Source organism: Pristis pectinata, chromosome 29 (assembly GCF_009764475.1).
Source record: "Pristis pectinata isolate sPriPec2 chromosome 29, sPriPec2.1.pri, whole genome shotgun sequence".
NCBI lineage: Eukaryota > Metazoa > Chordata > Chondrichthyes > Rhinopristiformes > Pristidae > Pristis > Pristis pectinata.
This window is the reverse complement of record NC_067433.1, coordinates 21,970,989-21,993,292: the sequence shown is the minus strand read 5'-3', so window position 1 is coordinate 21,993,292 and position 22,304 is coordinate 21,970,989. Positions and strand designations below refer to the sequence as shown.

General features: G+C 47.9%; 7 non-coding genes and 1 pseudogene across 7 annotated transcripts; 2 read left to right on the top strand and 6 right to left on the bottom strand.

Moving 5' to 3' along the window:
- Window positions 1-231: 231 nt before the first annotated feature.
- Window positions 232-392, top strand: LOC127584456 (U1 spliceosomal RNA). The gene has a single exon (XR_007958388.1). It is a non-coding gene; the product is annotated as a U1 spliceosomal RNA (small nuclear RNA).
- Window positions 393-991: 599 nt separating this feature from the next.
- trnaa-cgc (transfer RNA alanine (anticodon CGC)) lies at window positions 992-1,063 on the bottom strand. Its single transcript has one exon. It is a non-coding gene; the product is annotated as a tRNA-Ala (tRNA).
- A 2,786-nt stretch (window positions 1,064-3,849) lies between these two features.
- LOC127584466 (U1 spliceosomal RNA) lies at window positions 3,850-4,010 on the top strand. Its single transcript, XR_007958397.1, has one exon. It is a non-coding gene; the product is annotated as a U1 spliceosomal RNA (small nuclear RNA).
- Window positions 4,011-4,613: 603 nt separating this feature from the next.
- On the bottom strand, window positions 4,614-4,685 carry trnaa-cgc (transfer RNA alanine (anticodon CGC)). The gene has a single exon. It is a non-coding gene; the product is annotated as a tRNA-Ala (tRNA).
- A 725-nt stretch (window positions 4,686-5,410) lies between these two features.
- Window positions 5,411-5,484, bottom strand: trnan-guu (transfer RNA asparagine (anticodon GUU)). Its single transcript has one exon. It is a non-coding gene; the product is annotated as a tRNA-Asn (tRNA).
- A 1,320-nt stretch (window positions 5,485-6,804) lies between these two features.
- On the bottom strand, window positions 6,805-7,039 carry LOC127584467 (uncharacterized; annotated as a pseudogene).
- An 871-nt stretch (window positions 7,040-7,910) lies between these two features.
- LOC127584463 (small nucleolar RNA U3) lies at window positions 7,911-8,125 on the bottom strand. The gene has a single exon (XR_007958394.1). It is a non-coding gene; the product is annotated as a small nucleolar RNA U3 (small nucleolar RNA).
- A 5,513-nt stretch (window positions 8,126-13,638) lies between these two features.
- trnam-cau (transfer RNA methionine (anticodon CAU)) lies at window positions 13,639-13,710 on the bottom strand. Its single transcript has one exon. It is a non-coding gene; the product is annotated as a tRNA-Met (tRNA).
- Between the last annotated feature and the right edge of the window lie 8,594 nt (window positions 13,711-22,304).

Genomic DNA, 22,304 nt, shown 5'->3' with positions numbered 1-22,304 from the left:
TGTCTGTGCTCTCTCCCTGTCGGATACCTCGTTCCCGACATTTCAGCAATCACTGTGTTTGACATGATTTAATGGACCTTGTAACTGCGGCCCTGGGTTTATCTTCCTCTATGTATGTTCCGTGTTCCGGATTTTACGGTCGGAGAATTAACGGCTGCTCTAATTCCCTGAGCAACGCGGCAGGACCGGGCAGTGACAGGTGGGGAATAGCGGGGTGCCGCAGGGTGCAGTGTGCTGACGTGGCAGGGGGGTGACGGGGATCAGAAGGCTATTTTCCCGGGCTGAGGCTCGCCCACTGCAATCCGGGTGTGCTGACACCTGCCATTTCCTCATTGTGGGATACTCGACTATAAAATGTGTGGTTGTGGGGACTGTGTTTGCGCTCTCCCTGTTCTTCAGTTAAACCGAGAATTACATCCGACTTGTTCTGACCTGATCCCTCGCATGTCCTTTGTCGCCTATGGTTACGGAGACGTTCAGTGTTCAGAACGGGACTGAAGATGCGGCTCATCTCATCAATTCCATCGCCTCTGCCTCCCCAAATGACAGTTCAGTCTCCTGATATTTTACCTGCACAATCTGTTGTCCGCTCAGTACCCAGACCTGCGCTCTGCGCCGCCGAGGCTTTGTACCTGTGCCGGCAAGCAGGAGTTTCTGACTCTCCCACATGGGGCTGTTTAGTAACAGGCCGGCGGGTAGTTATCGCACACCTGCCTCGAGCTCCGAGCCCGGCGCTTCACTCCTGTACAAAGCTACCGTGAGTCATCCCCGTGGATACTTCCTCTTCACCCCGTGTCCTTGCCAGTAAGGCTCAGATCCCGAAACAGAATCAATAAAAGAGTGATACTAACCAAAGAGGGGGATACCTGGGAGGTGACGAGGGAAATATTGGAAGTGATTCTCCCTGTTAGACTTCACTTTCCGAGCTCTCTGGGGCTCGGAGAAGCATCGCCTTTCTCCAAACATTGTTAAAAATTCAAGATCACCAGCGTGGAGATGCCCGGGATTGAACCAGGGAGCTCATACATGCGAAACATGCGCTCTCCCACTGAGCTACATCCCCGATACGAGGGAACAGTTTCTGACAGACAAGCGACTGCAGATGCTGGAATCTGGATCAACAGGCAATCTGCTGGAAAAACTTAGCTGTCGAGTGGCATCTGTGGGAGGAAAGGAATTGTCGACGTGTTAGGTCGAAACCCTGCATCAAGACTGACATGGAGACTTGATGCAGGGATTAGACAGCAAATGTCGACAATTCCGTTCACACACAGGCGCTGCTCGACCAGTTGAGTTCCTGAAGCAGATTGTTTTTGTAGCTTCAGAAGCATGATCACCCCCTTCCCACCCAGCCCCCACCCCCACCACCCCACCCCACGGCGGCCCCCTGTTTCTCCCGCTGGACATAAATCATTGCCATTGAAACATAAATGACAGCAACTGGCTCAGGCCTTTCTGCCCCTCGTGTCTGCTCCCCCGTTCAGTAAGTTCATGGTTGACAATCCAAATTCACTTCTCTGTTCCATCTTTTCACCTTCCTCTGGATAATGTCAGATATTATTCAGAGTCGCAATGAATGATCAAAGCCCAGAAAACGAACAAATGAAGCATAACATTCGACCCAATATATTCCAAGGACGTTGCTTTATGAAACTATCACATCCCGGTAAAAGGGAAGACGAACATCTGCACTCCGGACGTGAGATTCCGCATGGAGAGCTCCCACTGAGCCCAATGAGACAGCAGCAGGAGGCACCAGCCTCCGGACACCGCAGTGTGACCCAACGAACAATGACACGCACAGAAAAAGCTGCCGAATCGCCAGCATCCCTGGGTGGGCTCGAACCACCAAACTTCCGGTAACAGCCGAACGCGCTGACCGACTGCGCCACAGACTCACCCTGAAGGAAGCGGGAATAAATGGCCCATCCCCGGGTTGGGAGGCGGTGACCAGGGATCGGAGCTGGGACACGGCTTTTCACAATCTGCATCATTCGTTTGAATCAGGGAGTCACGGAAATTATGAAACAAGAAATGATGGAAACAGTCAGCGGGTCGGTCAGCGTCTGTGGAGAGAGAGAAACAGAACCGGAACGGAACAGGGACTGCAGCAGAGTGAGGAATGATCCGTCAGGAAGCAGGTCAGAAACTGCTGTTCGAGTCACAGAGTCAAACAGCACTGGAGACGGTTCAGTATCCGAATCTCCTGCAGCACCATGGACCGATGGTGGTATAGTGGTGAGCATAGCTGCCTTCCAAGTAGTTGCCCCGGGTCCGAATCCCGGCTATCGCAGGTTGCAGAGTTTCAATTGTCTCAAAATTCAACCTTTTGCAGAACAAGAGGGGCCAAGTGGTCTACTCCTGCTAACTCGCGTGCGGCTTCCTGGATTCATTGAGTTCGATCAGTGAGTGTAAGAGAGATCCCATCGCTGTTCCATTAATTATTCTTCACTGTGGGTAGGACAGTGGATCAGTCAAGGAATTCCCGTCCCCCACCTTTTCCCGCGACTGTCGATGAACTAATAAGTGCAGCATCCTGCTTTCACTGTGTCCCAGATTCCCACAACAAACGAGGACACATCCCAACATGTTCCAGATGACGTGTTCGCACTGAGTGACGTCAGCGTCTTCACCCCCGCTCTCTTTCTGTGTTCACCCTGTGGGATGTCTCCCTTCACTCCCCCTCCATTCCCAGACGAACTTTAACCCACTATTATCCGCTCACAGATGTAGTATAGAGGCAAAGGGTCATTCAGCATAGAAACAGGCCCTTCGGCCCATCATGTCCATGCTGATCATTAAGTACACATCTTTGCTAATCTCACCTACCAGCACTGAGTCTGTTGCCTTCAGTGCCTTGGCGATTCGAGGGCTCGTCTCGATACTTGTCAAACACCACGAGTGTCCCTGCCTCGAGGACCCACCCAGGGGCTGGGTTCCAGATCCCAACCACCCTCTTCGTGAGGAAGTTCTTCCTCTGATGCCCTGCGGTTACAGGCACGTCAGGTACGGGGAACCGTTTCCCACTATCTTCGCCGCTGATAATATGAGATAACTCTCCGAGGTACTGTCACCCTTCTCCGCTCCAGGGAAAACAACCCCAGTCTGTCCAGTCTCTACATAACTGAAACGCTCCTCCTCAGACAACATCCTATTCACGATCCCCCGCAGCTTCTGCTGTCCGTTTAGTTTCGTCGCTCCTTCTGCTCAGCGATAATATCCCATTTTTAAGGTTGACCAGCCCGGATCTCTGTGTTTTGTTTCCCATCTTTGTGTCTGTGTGTAAGAAGTTTGGATTGTCTCTTCATTGGTAAATTGCTGTTTCCGACGAGGTAAAGAGCAGAGGGCGGTTTTGATCTATCGACCTCTGGGTTATGGGGCCAGCACGCTGCCGCTGCGCCACTCTGCTGTTAGGTAAACATTGTGTGATGTGGCTGCGCTGTGAATGTTCCGCCGTCCCTTTCATCATTTCTATTCGTCCTTTCTTTCCCCTCAGTGACTTATCTTTCTTTCCTGATATTTCCCTTCTGTCTCCCTTCACCTGTCTCTCCGTCTTCCTTTCCCTGTTCCTTACTTCGTGCCCCATCCGGTCACTATCCCTGTGCTCTCTGTGTTCTCTCCCGGTCGGATCCCTCTTTCCCAACATTTTAGCAATGACTGTGTTTGACATGATTTTATTGACCCTGTTACTGCGGCCCTGCTGTCGGACATTCTGTTGAGCTTCCCCGCTGTGTGTTCCGTGTTCCGGATATAACGGTCGGCGAATGACCGACTGCTTTAATTCCCAGAGCAACACGGCCGGACAGGGCAGTGACAGGTGGGGAGTGGCGGTGTGCCTCAGGGTCCAGTGTACTGACATGGCAGGGGAGTGACGATGATCACAAGGCTGTTCTCCCGGTCTGAGGCTCACCCACTGCACTCTGTATGTGCTGACGCCTGCCATGTCCCAAATGTGGGACACTTGACTGTAAAATGTGTGGTGGTGGGTAAAGTGTTCGCGCTCTCCCTGATCTTCAGTCAAACCTAGAATTAGATTTGGCTTGTACTGACCTTATCCAGCGCCTCTCCTTTGTCGCCTGTGGTAACGGAGACGTTCAGAGTTCAGAACGGGGCTGAAGCTGCCGCCCGTCTCGTCAATTCCATCGCCTCTGCCTCTCCAAATGACAGTTCAGTCTCCTGATATTTTACCTGCACGATCTGTTCTCCGCTCAGACCCCAAAACAGCGCTCTGCCCCGCCGAGGCTTTCCACCTGTGCCGGCAAGGACGAGTTTCTGACTCCCACATGGGACGGTTTATTAACAGGCCGGCGGGTGGTGGTCCCACCCCTGTCCCATGCCCAGAGCCCGGCGCTTTACTCTGGCACAAAACGACCGTTAGTCATTCTCGGAGATACTTACTCCTCACTCCTTTGCCAGTAAGGCTCAGATCCCGAAATTGAATCAATAAAAGGGTGATATTGACCAAAGAAGGGGATGCCTGAGAGATGACGAGTGAAATATTGGAAGTGATTTATCCCTGTTAGACGTCACTTTTCCAGCTCCCTGGGCCTCGGGTAAGCTTCGTGTTTCTCCAGGAATTTCCGTTCGTTGTTCAAAATTCAAGATCACCAGCGTGGAGATGCCGGGGATTGAACCCGGGACCTCATACATGCGAAGCATGCGCTCTCCCACTGAGCTACATCCCCGATACGAGGGAACAGTTTCTGACAGACAAGCGACTGCAGATGCTGGAATCTGAAGGAACAACCAATCTGCTGGAGGAACCTAGCGGCTGAGTAACATCTGTGGGAGGAAAGGAATTCTCGACGTTTTACGTCGAAATCCTGCATCAGGACTGACGTATCGACTTGATGCAGGGATTAGACTGGAAACGTCGACAATTCCGTTCCTACACAGGCGCTGCTCGACCGGCTGAGTTCCTGCAGCAGATTGTTTGTTATGGTAGCTTTAGAAGCAAGAATCCCCCCACCCCACGCGCCGGCTCCCGTGTTCCTCCCGCTGGGCATAAGTCATTGCCATTGAAACATAAATGATAGCAGCTGGCTCAGGCCATTCGGCCGCTCTTGTTTTCTCCCACGTTCAGTAAATTCAAATTAACTTCCTTGTTTCATCTTTTCATCTCCCTCTGGATAACTTAAGATATTATTCAGAGTCGTAATGAATGATCATAGCCCAGAAAACCAACAAATGAAGCACAGTATTAGACCCAATAAGTCCCAGGGACGCTGCCTTATTAAACTCGCACTTCCCGGTGAATGGGAAGTGGAACATCCAGACTCTGGACGTGATAACCAGCAGGGAGGGACCCCACTGAGTGCAGTGAGGCAGCAGCAGGGAGAGCCCACCTCCAGACAGCGCAGTTTTACCCAGCTGACAATGGCACACACAGCAAAAGCTGCTGGATCGCCAGCGTCGCTGGGTGGTCTCGAACCACCAACCTTTCGGTTAACAGCCGAAAACGCTGACCGATTGCGCCACAGAGACACCCTGAAGGAAGCGGGAATAAATGCTCCGTTCCCGGGTCAGGAGGCGGTGACTAGGGACCGGTGCTGGGATCCGGCTGTTAACAACCTCCGTCAATGGTTTGGATCAGGGAGTCACGGAGAATATCAAACAGAAAATGATGGAAACACTCAGCGGGTCGGGCAGCATCTGTGGAGAGAGAGAAACAGAAACAACGCTTCAGGTCGCCAGGTGAAGGGTCTGAGACCAAAAAGGTTAACTCTGTTTCTCTTTCCACAGATGCTTCCCGACTTGCTGAGTGTTTCAGCATTTTATGTTATTGCTCCAGATTTCCAGCATCTGCAGTTCGTTTGACTTTCACCGACAATATATCCAGGTTTGCTGATGACACAAAACCGGGTGTCAGTGCGGGTTGTGAAGAGGATGTGGAGAGGCTTCAGGGGGATATCTACAGGCGAAGAGAGTGGGCGACGGTACGGCGGATGGGAAGTAATGTGGGCCATTGTGAGGTGTTTCAGAAACTGGATTTTATTTAATGGTGCGCGATCGAAAGGTGTTGGTGTCCTGAGGAAATCGGGTGTCCTTGTTCACAAAACACTGACCATTAACATGCAGGGTCGGTGAACAAGCAGGAATGCAAACGGTACGTCTTTCCTTATTGCAGAGAGTTTTGGTATTGGAGAAAACACGTCTCACTGGAAATACACAGGACTCTCCTTAGACGGGACCGTAATATTGGGATATGAATCAGGAGCAGGATTATTCCACTCGGCCCCCCAGCCAGTTCCTCCGTTCCTTGAGACCATGGCTGATCTAATTGGATCCCCGCCTCCGCCGGTGACCTTTCACCCCTTGCTGATTAACCATCTATCTACCTTTGCCTTTAAAATATTGACAGATTCTGCTTCTACCGGCCTTTGAGGAAGGGATATCCAAAGACTCCCGGCCTCCTGTGTACAGGTGCGGCCCCTACCTGAGGAAGGACACACCTGTGACCGAGGCAGTGCAGCAATGGCTTACCTGGTATGTCCTGTGAGGATAGGTTCAGCAGCGTGGGCCGACACTCTCTGGAATTCAGTGAATAAAAGTGATCACTTTGCTCCTCGCGCACTGTGGACACTCAGGTTCGGGATTGGAGCCAGTGAATGAACCTTACAGATCAGTAATGAGACCATTTGAATGTTTCCTGTCGGGGAGGAGCAGGATGAAGCAGTTGGATATTTGTTGTGGACCTGTCCTGAAAAATACAAAGATTTATCTCCATGTCAAGAAATACCAACAACTGACATTTGGGAAAATAAACAAGCAGCATTGTACCTGTTGTTAAATGACAGCAGGACAACCATTCAGATAGCGTTTTCTCCCTGTGTCACCCCCTATTTAGGGAGAAGGGAACGGTCCTCAATGTCTTTAAGTCCTTGTATAAAGCAACACGGACAGACCGTTTCCCGCTCAGGAGAAAACGGTCAACACCTCCTCGTGGTTTCAGACACCGAAATTTTAACAACACAATTTCTCTTTTCACTTATTTTATTCACTATTTTATTCTTTTTGCATTAATGATTAATACATTCAGTAATGTTACGTATTTTTACAACCATAACACCATTGCCACTCATGTAGCCTCCTGAGATGATTCAACATTTCAATTTTAGCAAACAAACAGTCTGCAAAGAGGTGGGTGACCGTCTCTTCCCCACTGCAGTCGCCCCGAGGGCAGCGTGCGTCGGGGATGATCTTTCTTTTGTACAGGACGGACCTCACTGTGAGGGCCCCTGTCACCGGCAGCCATATGAGGTCTCGGAGCGTGTTGGTGATTTCTGGCAAAGAGCCATTTCCTGATGTTTTGGCAGTTTGCTCCGGACCACCAGGCAGTATGAGTTGAGTCCCTGTCCCGCAGTGTCAGCGGGACGTTCCGTGCTGACCACTGTCCGATGGACGTACTCAGAGGCGTTTGCTTGGAAGAACTCTTGCACAAAGGACAGGTAGTGCGGCAACATCCAGCTGACTGGGACGTTTGACGGGAATGGGGCCAAATCTATCCCAGGGTCAGGTAGAACCTCAGCTCGTAGCGACATTTGGTGCCCATGGACTTTGGTTCCATAAACAGCCAGATGTCGCCATACACGAAGGTGGACAACAGGATGAGGACAGCCTTGGGTACAAATTTGCCCCCATTCTTCTGGGACCTGTGCATCCTGAACCGTCTGACCCGCTGAATCGGGGACTTCCAGATGAACTAGAAGACAGCCCGAGTGATTACCGAAGTGGAGGAGCGGTAATACGGACCACCCTTGCGCCAACTACAGTTCCCCTGAGAGCACATCGCAACAAATAGATCCAGGAACGACTTTCCTCACTCAAATTGTATTTAAATAACTAGGGTTACATAGAACATAAATTTAAAAAAAATTATCACTTCTGTTTTTTCCCCAAAATAAAGACGAACCACTCAGACAGCGTTTCCTCCCTCCACAACTCCCGCAGTGGGAGAAGGGAACGGTCATCAATACCTACAAACTATTGTACAAAACAAAGTTTGCGGACTGCTTCGCGCACAGGGAAAAAACGCCACAGCTCCTCGTGGTTGTGAGACCAAATTCTTTAGTGCACGATTTCTCCAGTCACAGACTATGGAAATGATCCTTAAAAGAATTGTCTTACCTCTCACCTTCCGCTGCGCAGCTCTCCATCCACAACAAAATACCTTTAACATACGGTGGGCCGCGACCCTCTCCTCGGCTATTCACAGAGCTCAAAAAGGAATGAAATATGTTATCATAATAATCTCCTGTCATCTTTTCTGAACGAGTTAATCGCGAGAAAATCGTAATTTCTGCTGTGCAATATTACCCAGAATGCACGAATATTTGCATAAATTGGCAACCAGCTCCAACCACCGATCTGCTCCTAGACCAGAAAGTATGACAGTAAATTCCCGGAACTAAATATTTTTCAGGACACGAAAATCAAGAGACAAACGCTCTCTAATTTCCACGCGTACTGAGACAGTGAAATAAATAAATTCACTCTGCTACTCTTGGAAGTTGCTCCAATCTCCCCCCCGGGTACAACTACAGGGTAAAACTGGTATTGCAGTAACAACTTTTCCCTTGAATGACATTCTTTATATACAGAACACACATCGGGACGGTTTCTCAAGGTTCATTATATCACCAATTCAATACCTTCTATGTCAGTATGTTAACCACCCTCTCCTGTTTTTCTGCTTAAAACAATACACCTACAAATTGATGAGACGTTATTACTCAGGGCCCAGAAATTTTCCCGATTAGACTGTTGTAGTTATTTGGAAGAATATTTCATGTCAGAATAAAGTAGCCAATGTAATCAAGGACCACTTACACCCCGGTATTTCTCTCCTCCCCTCTCTCCCTAGGGTAGATGATACAAAGCCTGAGAGCATGTTGCACCAGACTCAAGCATGGTTTCTATCTCACTGTTCTCAGACGATTGGACAAATAGCTCATACCCTAAAGATGCACTCTTGATCTTCCGATCTGCCTCGTTGTTGTGTGATGGATATTCACTTTCCAGGCCCCAAGGGGTTAATTTCTGGCACCACAGCAGAAACCGAAAAAAAGTTCATTGCTATCCCCAGCTTTTCAGCACAGCATCATGACCTGTCCAAATGTCAAGAAGTGGTTGCTTATTCAGCTAAAATCCCTTCTGCAAAAAAAAACAGCAGAAATTGTCCAAGGGTCAAGATGTTTATTGTTAATTTTTAACGAGTACTATTAAGCCATCTTCTTGAGAAACAAACTATCCAGGCTCAGAACACCTTTCGTTGACTTGACTGAAACTGCCACCCGTTCAGAAGAAACAACATTGTCCATGTTAAAATAAAGCTTCAGCCATCTGACCTCATCAATGCAGTTGTGTAGACATCACATGCAGATGACGTCTCACGAGATGACTGAGAAAAAATCCAGTATAAATGTTGGGGAAATGACAGAGAGAAGGAGGGTTACAGAAGGAAGACCCCGAATTCATTCCTCAGCCTTTGGGTTTTGCGACGGACCACTTGTTCGTCTGCAACTTGTTGGTATCACTTTTTAGCTTGGACGAATTGTACTTGTGTTTGGGAATCCTTTGTAAGTTACAAGTCATTGTTAAGAATTGCTTATTGGACTTAAACGTGCCTCACTTACGATAAAATAAACTGTGTTTAAACTGTTTAGTCAGCTGGGAGTATCTTCTCCTTGATTGGAAGGAGGGACCCACCGCTCGAAATAGTGATACCCTAAAGATGTCACCACTAGTCCTTTCCGGAGAGATTAAAGTAGTGAAGTAAACTAGTGTTTGAAGTGTAGGTTGATATAGTATAGTCTCCTTGCAGTGAGGGTACTCATTAGACACATATGCCAGACAGAACTTAAAGTCTTGACCTAAGTTTAGAGCTCTCGGACAGTCCACTCAATATCATCACAGTTGCACTTTATTTGTTTGCGTGCACTGCACCTTCTCTATAACTTTAACTCTCTATTCTGTATTCTGTTTTTATTTTTACAACCTTGATGTCGTTATGTATGGCGGGATCTGCCGGGAAAGCATGCAACGAAGCGTTTCGCTGTATCTCGGTACATGTTGACAATAACAAACCAACACCAACGCCAACCAATACCGAGACATCTTTGGCTTGAAGTGAGAGGGACTCATCCCATCAGACCCATCCTGCACGACTGGAGTCTCAGTCCCAATGCCCGCTGCTCCCGGGACGGCTGCGGTGTGGATAAGACGATCGTCCAACTTCACGTGGACTGTGCATTTGTCAGGAACGTCGTCAAAGGGAATCTCAGGTCCGTACCGAGGTTCTTCCCGAGTAGCTACGTAACAGAAAACCCCCTGATCTATGGGCTGTTCCGACGGACACACCCAGAAAGACATCAGGTGCTGCTGGAAAATCATCAGCCCGGTTAAAGATGCCTTTTGGTATGTCCCTCACTCGTTGTTCTCCCAGTAGAATGAGATGTCCGTGAGGGAATGCTGCTGACTGGCACATTCCAGGCTTCAGGAGTATGTGCCGAGGGATGCACGGAAGCTTGGAGCAGCTGAAGCAAAGGGTCTGTAGTGAAAGACTGCCGCTCAACATTGAGAGAGCAGGTCCCGTGTAAAAGCCTCTCAGATACTTCTCGGGTTATAGAGCTCAAGGACAAAACAGGATTAGTGGTTTAATGGCCTGCGTTGAATTATTGACACAAGGAAGATAGGGGGGAAAATCCCCTCTGTTCTTAGAGCAGATGATAGCAATAACCTGTTCTTTGGGGGGGGCTGTTCTCTCAGGCTGAGGTGCGCCCATTGCTCTCGGGTACACGGGTGCCAGTGATGTCCCCATTCACAGGATACACGTCCGCACAACCTTTGCTGGTGAGAAAATTCTCAGTAGTCTGCTCTCATTATTCATTACCGGCATTATCGATTGTCCGCTAAGATCCCCGACCCGCACTCCGCCCCGCTGAGGCTTTGTACCTGAACCGGCAAGGGCGAGTTATTAACTCTCCCACGTGGGACAGTTTGATAACCGCCTGTCCCCCGGGAGATCGGGGTTGAATTCCACGACGGGGAGCCGGTGTTACTGCTTGCAGTTGTGACCGGGATGACAAGTCGTATTTTGTTTTGTTTTCATCGGTCAGAAAGCAGCTGGGGAACTTGTGATTGAGCCAGAGAGTCAGATAACACCGGACACGCTCCAGGACCCCAATCGTCTATACATCAGTGTGGCGATGGTGGTACAGTAGTGAGCATAGCTACCTTCCGAGCAGTTGACCTAGGTTCGATTCCTGGCCATCGTAGGTCATAGAGTTTTCAAAATACGGACACCCAAATTTCTGGAAATGAACCTCTTGAGAAATACGACGTGCAGAACTCAAAGGGCCGAGTGACCTTCTCCGGCAAGATCGTGCGCAACTTCCTTACTTCATATAATTCAATGGTCCCTGCTGAGTGTAAGAGAGATCACATCCACATTTCATGAATTATTATGCACTGTGAGCTGGTCAGTGGATCAGGGATGGATATCCGTCCCTTACCCTCTTCGGGAATTTCGATGAAAGGATCAGTGCAGCCTCCTGCTCTCACTCTATCCCACATTCACACAACAAACAGGGACACATCCCAACATGCCTCATGTGACGTGTTCACTCGGAGTGACGTCAGTGTATTCACCTCGCCCCCGCCCCCTCCCCCCGCTCTATGACTGTGTTCACCCTGTGGGATCCCTCCACTCACACTCCCTCCATTCCGACAGGAAATTTAACCAGCTCTTCTGCAGTGACCGATGCAATTTAGATTCACGGGTTCATGTATCACAGAAACTGGCCCTTCGGTCCATCATGTCCATGCTGACCATCAAATACCAATCTAGACTATTACTTCCTAGCACTTAGTCGTTTGCCTTAAGTGCCTTGGCGATTCAAGGGCTCGTCTGGATACTTGTCAAATGCCGCGGGAGTCCCTGCCTCCGGCACCCACTCAAGGGGTGGGTTCCAGATTCCAACCACCCTCTTCGCCAGGAAGTCCTTCCTCTGAAGCTCTCTCGTTTTCGACCCCTCTGCAATAGGGGAAAGGTTTCCCGCTATCAACGCCTCTGATGATGTGAGATAACTCTCCAAGGTCCCCGTCACCCTCCTCCGCTCCATGGTAACAGCCCCAGTCTATTCAGTCTCTGCTCATTACTTAATCCCTCCACCTCAGACAACATCCTCCTGATTATCCCTATGGTCACCGGGAATATCCCCATTTTTTTGGATGACCAGTCCCACCTTTTCCTTGCACAAATTTACAGTGCGTATGTGTAAAATAAGTTTCAATCAATCTTGCATTGAATTGCGAAAAAATTGGTGGTTGGTGGGCGGTGAATTGTTTTAATAAATGCCAGAAGGCGGTTTTGATCGATCGATCTCTGGGTTCTGGATTCAGCACTCTCCCACTGCGCCACTCTGTTGTTGGTTCAGCATTGTCTCACCTTGTGTGCTGTGAATGTCTCTCATTCCCTTCCTTCATCTTTTTTGTCATTTTCTTTACCGACATCATATCGTTTCCCTTGCTGACTTCTCTTTCTTTTGCGACCTATTTCCTTCTGTCTCTCTTCCCCTGTCTCTCTGCCTTCCTTTCTTTGTTCCTTACCTCCTGCTCCACCCGGTTACTATCCTTGTGCTTTCTGTGCTTCGACCCAGTCGGATACCCTTTCCCGACATTTCAGTGATAAACGTGTTTATCATTATTTATTGGACCCTCTTTCCGCGGTCTTGCTGTCGGACAATCCGTTTATCTTCCTCTGTGTCTCCTCCGCCTTCTCTCTCTGTCTCCGGGCTGTTATTTGTGTCAAACTTTAATGTAGCGAACAGCGGACAGCTGACCTGCAGACGAGGATGACACGAGGAACATTTTATTTCCCCCGTGGGGTATTTTGCACCTCACGATATTTTCACCTACAACCGGGTGGGTCATGTTATCCAGTCCCGAAGTCTCTTTGCCTTCTCGGTCCTGTTGATGTGGTCAAATAAATGTCAAATTTCCGTCCGTGTGAAGAGCCAGCAGTTCACTCTGTCTCTTTGTGAAACTGAACTGTTGACTTTGCAAAGAGATCAGGTGTGGATTGTCTTTTCATGTTTGTAGGCTCGTACCTCAAATGAAACAATCTCTACCAGGATTTAAGTGTTGCAGTAATTCCCACAGCAACACTGCGGCAGCAGACAGTGACAGATGGGGAGCAGCGGGGCGCAGCAGGGTCCGTTTACTTACCTGACAGGGGAGTGACGGCGATCAGTAAGGCTGTTCACCCGGGCTGAATCCAACCATCACTTTCGTGTTTGTTCCTCGGTTACCCTCTAGTTTTAGACAAATCTGCTACAGGAGGAAGTTGCCTTCTATCTCTTCCATCATTTTGTGCACTTCCGCAGCCACCATGCTCCGAGGATCATTAACCCAGTCGATCCAATTTCACCACACAACAGAAGCGCTCCAATCCAGTCAAAACGCTGGTGAATGTTCCCCACACCTACTCCTCTGCCCTGTCACGCCCTGTGTTCCACGGGAACATTCTCATTTTTTATCCCTGATCTGTTCCCAGTGTACTGTATGTGTGTGTTAGTGAATTCAGAATCCCCGCTGTAAAATGCGCGGTTGGAGAACCGTTGTCAACGCAAAGACACATAGCAGAGGATGGTTTCGATCCATCGACCTCTGGGTTATGGGCCCAGCACGCTCCCGCTGCGCCACTCTGCTGTTGGAGTAACCTCGTGTTATGTTCCTATGTTGTGGATGTTGCTCATTCCCTTCTTTCATTTATTTGTCATTTTCTCCCCCCACATGATATTCTTTCCCTTGCTGACTTTTCTTTCTTTCCTGACTTACGTCTTCTTTCTCTCTAACACATTTCTATTTTCCTGCATGTTTCTTACTTTCTGTCACAACCGGTTATGATCTCTGTGCGCACTCTGCTCCGACCCCGTCATATAGCTCGATCCCGACATATCAGCAATGAATGTTACATTATTTATTTAACCCACTTTCTGCAATGCTGTTGTTTGCAGCAACGGAGACGTTCTAAGGCCAAGTGAGCGTCTTCCATGCAGGCGACCGTCGGTTAAAACTGACCGGTGGCAGTGCTGTGTGCAGGAGGCGTGAGATCGAGGCATAAAATGTGTGTGCAATATTGGAGGTGGTTTCTCCTTGTCCGCTCTCAGCGGATCTGGATTTCCCAGTCTGAATTGGATTTCTCAGGGAATTTCCTCTCACTATTCAAAATTCACCGGGGATTGAACCCTAGACTTCAACATGCGAAGCATGCGCTCTCCCACAGAGTTTACATCCCCGACACAAGTGAGCAGCTTCAGAAATAAACTCCCATCTCTCTACCGCTAAGCACAGAAAAGAGACATTGAAACACAGAGAATACGAGCTGTCTCAGGACATTCGGTCCTTCAAACCTGCTCTACCATTCAGTGCGATCATGGTTGATCATCCAAGTTCAATCCCCTGTTCCGCGTTCCCCCCACACCCCGTAATACCCCCTGTGGGCAGAATTCATTTAAACTCAATCTGAACGATCAAAGACATCGAAAAAGCAAATAGAACTGGCAGCATTTTCGCCATTAGACCGGGAAAGTCAGTTAGTTCAAAGGACGTGGCCCCTAGATGACTTCTGTATCTGGAAATATTCTGTCCCCTTCTCAAATATATTCAGGGGTTGGAGGGGGGGAGACAACTCGGGTGAGGAGATGGGCTGTGCTGTCCCGCGGCGCACACATCACTGTATTGTATATATTAAGGCAAGTGTAAGTCCTGGCTAAAGTTTTGGATTTCAGGTGGTTTGCGTTTGTTTAAAAAACGTTGGGTCCGCGGAGGATGAAGGGAATATTTCCACAAGACTTAACGCCGCAGGTCAGCTTCAAATAGAAACAACAGGGAACGGCGGAAACACTCAGCAGGTCAGTGGGGAGAAATTTCAAGTTAACGTTTCAGGTCGCTGACCAGTCATCGGATCGGTTCAGACTCAAAATCAATTATCACAGGTCCAATGACAAATAAAGATAAAACATCAGACGCGGCAAGCCCTGAAGCTCAAAGCACAGTCGGATGAGCTCCAAGGACACTGTTTTACGAAACTGGTACATTCGGGTAAAAAGGAAGCGGGACATCGGGGGTCCTGTGCTTGAGACCACGCAGGGAGGGCTCCCACTGAGCCCAGTGAGGCATCAGCAGGGAGCACCTGCCTCCGGACAGCGCATTGTTACCCAGCTGACAATGACACGCACAGCAAAAGCTGCCGGATCGCCAGCGTCCCTGGGTGGGCTCGAACCACCAACCTTCCGTTTAACAGCCGAACGTGCTGACTGATTGCGCCACAGAGACACCCTGAAGGAAACAGAAATAAATGGGCCGTTCCCGGGTCGGGAGGCGTTGACCAGGGACAGGTGCTGTGACTCGGCTTTTCATAATCCGCATCAATGGTTTGGATGGGAGGTTACGAACAATATTAAACAGAAAATGGTGGGATCGCTCAGTTCCACAGACTCTGGATCGACTGAGGATATCACCCTCATTGAGGGACCGCATGTTTTAAATGGTTTCAACCAGTTATGGATCCTCCCACATGTGGGAACTTCCGCTCCACTTCTGCCCTTTAAATACTCCCAAGGATTCGATATGTTTTAACAAATTAACTTCTCGATCTGCTGAGCTCCAGTTCTGTTGGAGCGAGAGCCGCCCTCACATTCTGACTCACAACCACATGGAGTGCTGCCCAGAACCATACACAGTCAGTTCATTGGAGCCCTGTCCAACACTCTCACGCAGTGTCAGACTGGAAGCTACATTACCTATCAATAGCGCAGCGTTCGATCAATAAATTATGCTCTGATCCATATTGGGGTAGCGATAGTGTGGGTAGGCGGTACATCTTCCCCTTTACAGTGGGTGAAATATCCGACAGCAAGGAATAGGTTCTGAGTTAAGTGTTCAGAATGGATCTGCTGGATATTTTTATTCACACGGAATGAGGATCCAATCTGGAACGCTGTCAAACATTGAACGTTTATCCAGACGAGAAGAAGAATGGCCAAGGCATAGAAGGTTGAAACTGAGTGTTTATCAATGGGATTAGTGCAGATGGAAGACTAATGGTCTGCATGGACATGATGAGCCGAACGGCCTGTATCTTAGCTATGTGACTCTATGACTCTCGATGTACTGCTCAAGCATAACCAGCATTATTCAATTGGCACTATGCATAATTAATTTCAGAAACAGTCAGAGGTAGCTAAAGTTTGAGCGATAAATGTAGATCGTTGTAGATAGCGAGTCAATGCCAGGATTATGGAACAACAAGCAATAAATTCTATGACCCCACGCTGTCAAACTGTTCCAGACACTGACAGGTACAGAATGAACCCCACAATCTTACGATGTACCAGAGACTGACAGGTTCAGAACGAAGCTCACACTCTCACTTTTGTTACGAACCAGCAACAAAAGAAACACACCGAGTCATGTACAAAAGTTAAAAACTATTTATCGATAACTACTTATGATAATAAGAAAAGTAGAAGTAAAAATGTTAGAATGTTAGAAGTAAAAATGGTAGATCTTAAACGTTAACCCCAAAAACTAACCTCTTAGTCTGTGAGTGGCAAATTCCCGAACTCCAAGTCAAGGAATGGTTCTCAAAGTTCAGTTCAGCAACCCGTAAAGTGAAACGTGAGCAAAGGCTTCTTCAAAACCACCGTTGTCTGAAGACAAAACGTAGAGAGATAATAGAGATATTATGAAATCCTAATGTTCCACGATGGAACCCATACGACACCTTAGTCACTGATGATCTCCATTCCTTTGTTCCGAAGAATTTGCCACCCCGAAAAGCATCCGAGAAGTGGCCGTCCACACAAATACCTTTTTCCCTCCACAGATTAACCACAAAGTGGACTCCTCCGGATTACTCCAGAAATCCATACGTGGATTGTAGTGACAGACACAGTTATTGTTTCTCATCCATCGATAGATACTAGCAGGCTGCTCTCTCTCTCTCTCTCTCTCTCTCTCTGCTCCTCTGACTGACACCGACTGTCTGCCCAACCAAAGTCATCACGTCCTTACCTTCTGTTGACATCATCACGCCACACACACACACACACACACACACACACACACACACACACACACACACACACACACACACACACACACACACACACACACACACACACACTACTCTATCTTAAAGGGAAATTCCCTAATAGTAACCTTGTCCGTAACACATTGTACAAAGGACAGACAGGTACAAAATGAATCAGAATCAGAGTAAGAAATAGGTTTCTTCTAACTGACATATGTCGTGAAATTTGTTGTTTTCCGGCAGTAATAGAGTTCAAAACATAAAGACATTACATTACTTTTAGAATCCCACACTTCCACACTGTACCAGAGACTGACCGGTACAGAATGAACCCCACACTCTCACACTGTACCAGAGACTGACAGGTGCAGAATGAACCCCACACTCTCACACTGTACCAGAGACTGACAAGTACAGAAATAATGAGTTCCTCTATTCATAAGCGCATTAAGCTGTTATTTTCCCTCTTTATTTTGCTCCCTGTCAGACTCCGACACCCTTTGAGTGTTCTCATTGTACTGATTGCCTTGAATTCAGTCACAAATGTCTGTTACCTTTCCAACGTGGCACTTTGATTCTTCCAACTCCTCTTATATTAGAGGTATAACTTACTCCGTGTCTCACCCCGTATCCACCCGTTTATGTATGTGTTTGTACTGCGTATGCGTGTTTCTTTATGTGTGTTTATGTGTATCGGTGTGCCGAGTTTATGTGTTTGCATGGACAACTGTGTATGAATTCGTGGTGTATGTATCTGTCTATGTGGGTCTGTGTAAGCGTGCAAATTGTTTGGAAGTGCTTTATCATTTTGCGTGTTTGTGTTCTGTGTGTGTGTCTCCTGTGTGTGTCCTCTGTGTGAGTGTGTGTGTGTGTGTCTTCTCTGTGTGTGTTTGTGTGTGTGTATATGTATGTGTGCGCGCGCGTGTATGTGTGTGTGTGTGTGTGTGTGTGTGTGTGTGTGTGTGTGTGTGTGTGTGTTTACATATGGTGGGGTTGCAATCAGCTATGAGTTTCATCGCCACCATGTTGTTTGCCGTCTTTGAATGTGCCTCTCTCTTTCTGTGTGCGGTGACAAAGGGTTTCCAGCTGGTGGTGTGACGGTGTACGCGACCCATTGTGGGTGGTGTTACTGAGGGTGATCTGGTGGTGTATTGGGAACACGGGCGTTGCTCTGAGCGGGATTATGGTCAGTGCTCTACAGAAAACAACAGAGAAACATCGGCATTCTATTCCACAAATACACAACAGCAAAATCACATTTGAAATCTTTTCTTCCCTCTATTGCGAAATGGATGCAGAAAAGAGGTCAGTTCAGATAAAAGTCAACGTTGCTTGGTCCGGAATCCAGATGTCAATGAACAAAACCTTCCTGTGCTCGTGTTCTCTCATTACCAATTTAACCCGGAGCCCACCCGGTAAATCAATTTCATTCCCTCACAGGCAAAACCTTCGACTGCTGTAAACTGGCCCCAAACTTACGCCCTCTACTGGTAACCATTTAACCATACCTGCAGCGCCGCCTCTGCGCCATCGGACCAACACTTCACCACAGGGATACCGCATAAATGGTCACAGCGAGGAGACAAGGATTAAGAGGTGACATATGGACACACAATGAAATTGGCACACGGCAAGGACTATTTTGAAACATTACTTTTCAGTGCAGATACATTTATCCAATCGGCAGTACTTGCACAATGGTTAAAATGTTTAGATATCAGACACCCAGTGAAATAAAAAAATATGTGCACTGCTTGGAAAATCTTGAAGCAGCGTTGTATATCTAAACCGGCAGTGAATATCTATACAAAGGAAACTTGTAGATTCATGGGGACTGAACAGGGAGGTGATGATGAACAGGATCTGCGGTGTACTGGACAGTAAAGCGGTATTTTGGTTCTGTTATCATTTACTGAGGCTGGAAGTTGGGTGAGAGACCATGATGGAGCTGAAGAACTGAAGGAAAGAAGTTCACAGTTCTGACTAGGGAAGCTGCAGCGGCAGAAGAGGGGGTTCAGTTTGTGTCGCTGGATTCACTGCTCACGGAGGAGAGATCGGCTACATTCACAGATGAATACGCTGTCTATACAATAGTCTGAAAACGATTTATGGAGCCGCTAACTGACAAAGATCAGTCTTGTGTGATTAAAGGTACCTCCCTTATTTGAACCAGGGACAATACTGAGGCAATGCCGAGCATTTTTATGTCTGTGTGTTAATTCATCCCTATATTTCCAACAGAGGGAATGGTGTTGTTGCAAAGTGTTTATTCAAATGATTGTAAAAAAAAGTCCAATGGTTTGGGTATAACCGCGTCACCGGAGACTGATCCTCTGTATACATCAGACCCAATTGGAGAAGGTCAGCTGAGATTATTTGTCGGAACTGAGGATACGGAAGCTACAGAAGTCACAGCTTCCCACTGAAATTGAATATCCAGTAATATGGCCAATACAAGACATTTACTTTCCTGTTGTTTCAGCCTTGGAAATCCGGACAAACTGCTGCCTCAACTGACGCTGGTGGAAATTGATGTCCAATTGCAATGCTAAGAATCGTTTCTCTAGCTGCTTGTTTGCACAGCCACTTGTCCAGTCCCTGCATTTCAATGAATGGCCTGGAGGCACAAGAGACTATGGATTCTGGTATCTGGAGGTAAAAGCAAACTGCGGGATGAACTTAGCCAGTAGAGCAACTAGTAGAGCAGAAAGGTTCTTGGAGACGGTCTGGGTTAGGGACAGAAATCAGATTACCGGCAGGTAGCAATAGTTGTGAAAATGTCAATGTTGTAGAACCAAGCTGTTGTGGAATATGTTTTTTTTAATAAACGGAAATGCAGTGACTGAGTTTGCGACGGATTATGGAGAATTCAGTGAAACCCTCTGGGCGTCAGGGGCCCTTAGTAGTTATCATTCTTTGTAAAATGTGGTTCGATTACACCTATATCTGAAACCGTCCAGACGTCAGACGACTGCAGCGACCTTGCTGCTGTCTGTTGAAATTCCTCCCCCCCCCCCACTCCCCACCTCGCTGTGAGGGATTCAGTGGGAGACGACTGTCTGGCTGTGAGGTTCTGTCAGACCGCACTGTACCTGTTGAAATCAGCCGTGCTTTATGTTGTAAAACCTAAAATATGGCAGATGGGGGAATGTGAAAAAAGCAGGAAATTATGAAAGTACACAGGCCGGCAAGCAGCGTGTATGGAAAGAGAAACCAGTTAACGCTTCGGGTCTGAGCCATTCGCAGAACAATTCAGGGGAATGGTCTCTGTCCCGAAACATTAACCGGTTTCTGTTTCTTCAGATGCTGCTACATTGGCGCCGTGTTTCCAGAACTTCCTGTTTTTATTTTGTCCTTCTGTTGATCTGCCGGGAACAGGGAGCGCCGGGGAAGTTGGTGCTTGTTACATGCAACACTGCCGCCATCTAGCGGCTCTGTGAATCCATTCCGTTCACGACGAGATTGCCATGGTGACGGAAAAGCTGATCTATCCTTTCATGCTTCTGAGGAAACTGACACCCAGATAGTACTTCCCTGCCACCGCAAATTACCTTCAACAGTGCGCAATACTTATGCAGATCTGACCCAGTTTATATGACTCCATAAACCCCTTTTCTGCCTTTACCCACATTACTACCTCTCTCGGTCCTTCGCATGACACAGGGACCAGTTTCTACCGCTCGATGCAGCAACGAAATTGAATAGTCACCAGGTTGTCTTAAACTGCTGCGTTGGCTACGGGACTGATCAGCAATTCCTCTACTTCCCTTTGTTTCTCTTATTGTTAACTTGGTGACGATTGTGATCCTGTCCCGAGGAAAGTGCGGATTCTCCAAATGTGTCACTCGCTACCTGATGGGAATGGCAGCGGCCGATCTCCTGGTCCTTATCTCGGACTCACTGCTGAGGTGGACTGCTTTGATTTATTTTCCGCGATCATTCCTGCTCCTCACTCCCGTGTGCAGTCTCTGACGATGGCGGGTTTTTGGAAGCACCGCAGTCTCTGTCTGGCTGACGGTTGCTTTCACCTTTGATCGATTTGTAGCCATTTGTTATGTGAAGCTGAAAGCAAAATATTGCACCGAGAGAACGGCGGTTGTGGTTATCGGGACAGTGGGTGGCTGGGCTGTTTCGAGAGTGTCCTGTGATATTTTACACAGAAGCCTAGAAATATAACTGATAATGTTCTCTGGGGTTGTTCCACTAAACCGATCTACAAACCATATCCTGCTTGGGCAGAATTTGAAATGTTTCACCGCATTTTAACCTACTGTGTCCCTTTTTGTCTGAATTTTTGCTCAATGTCCTGACGGTCAGATAATTTTAGCGTCCAGTAGAGTCCGCAGGGGACTCCGGTGAGGCAGCAATGGAGAGAATGACAAGTTCCCGGAGATGCAGAACCGAAGGAAATCCATCGTTTTACTCTTCAGTATAACCGGCAGTTTCATATTGTTGTGGGTAACACAGGCGGTGCTTCACATCTATCAGCGAATTTCAAGGAATTACAACAATTCTGTCATTGATCCCCGTTTTATCACAGAACACACCGCGATAATGCTGCAGCTGCTGAGTTCCTGCACCTACAGGTGAATTTACGCCGTGATTCAGACCAAATTCCGACAGGAGCTGAAGAACACGGTGAAATACCTGTTGAATCTGATTATTAAAATCATTACATTATGGAAATAAACCGTGCAAAACAGTTCAAGAAAATCTACCTCAATGCTCCCGAACCAACATTCCCCACTCGAAAGAAAGTGGTAATCACGGCATGAATAGAGCTTGAAAACAGCCATTTACACCTGATCCCGACGGCACCTCGGTGATATCCCCTGTGTCCCATTCGACCCTCCCAACACTCGCCCTGCAGCTTGATAGCAACTTGTTACCTCTGCATCCCAGTGCTGACAGTCTTCGAACTGAAAACTTGTCCCAGCTTCCGTATCTACAGATGCTTCCTGACCTGTTTATCCGATAATTTCTTACTTTTTCAAGTTTCTTGTTGCTTGCTCGCGCTTCCGTCGAGAGTCGCTGCCTTTCCTCAACATCCGCATCGTCATTTCCTCCCTTTTGTCGATGGTAAATGTGACAGGCTGTCAGTTGAAGGTCATAAGCTTGATGCCAATACAGGCTGTCTCTGTCTCTCACTCTCTGTCTCTCTGTATCTCTGTCTCTGTGTCTCTCTGTCTCTCTCTCTCTCTCACAC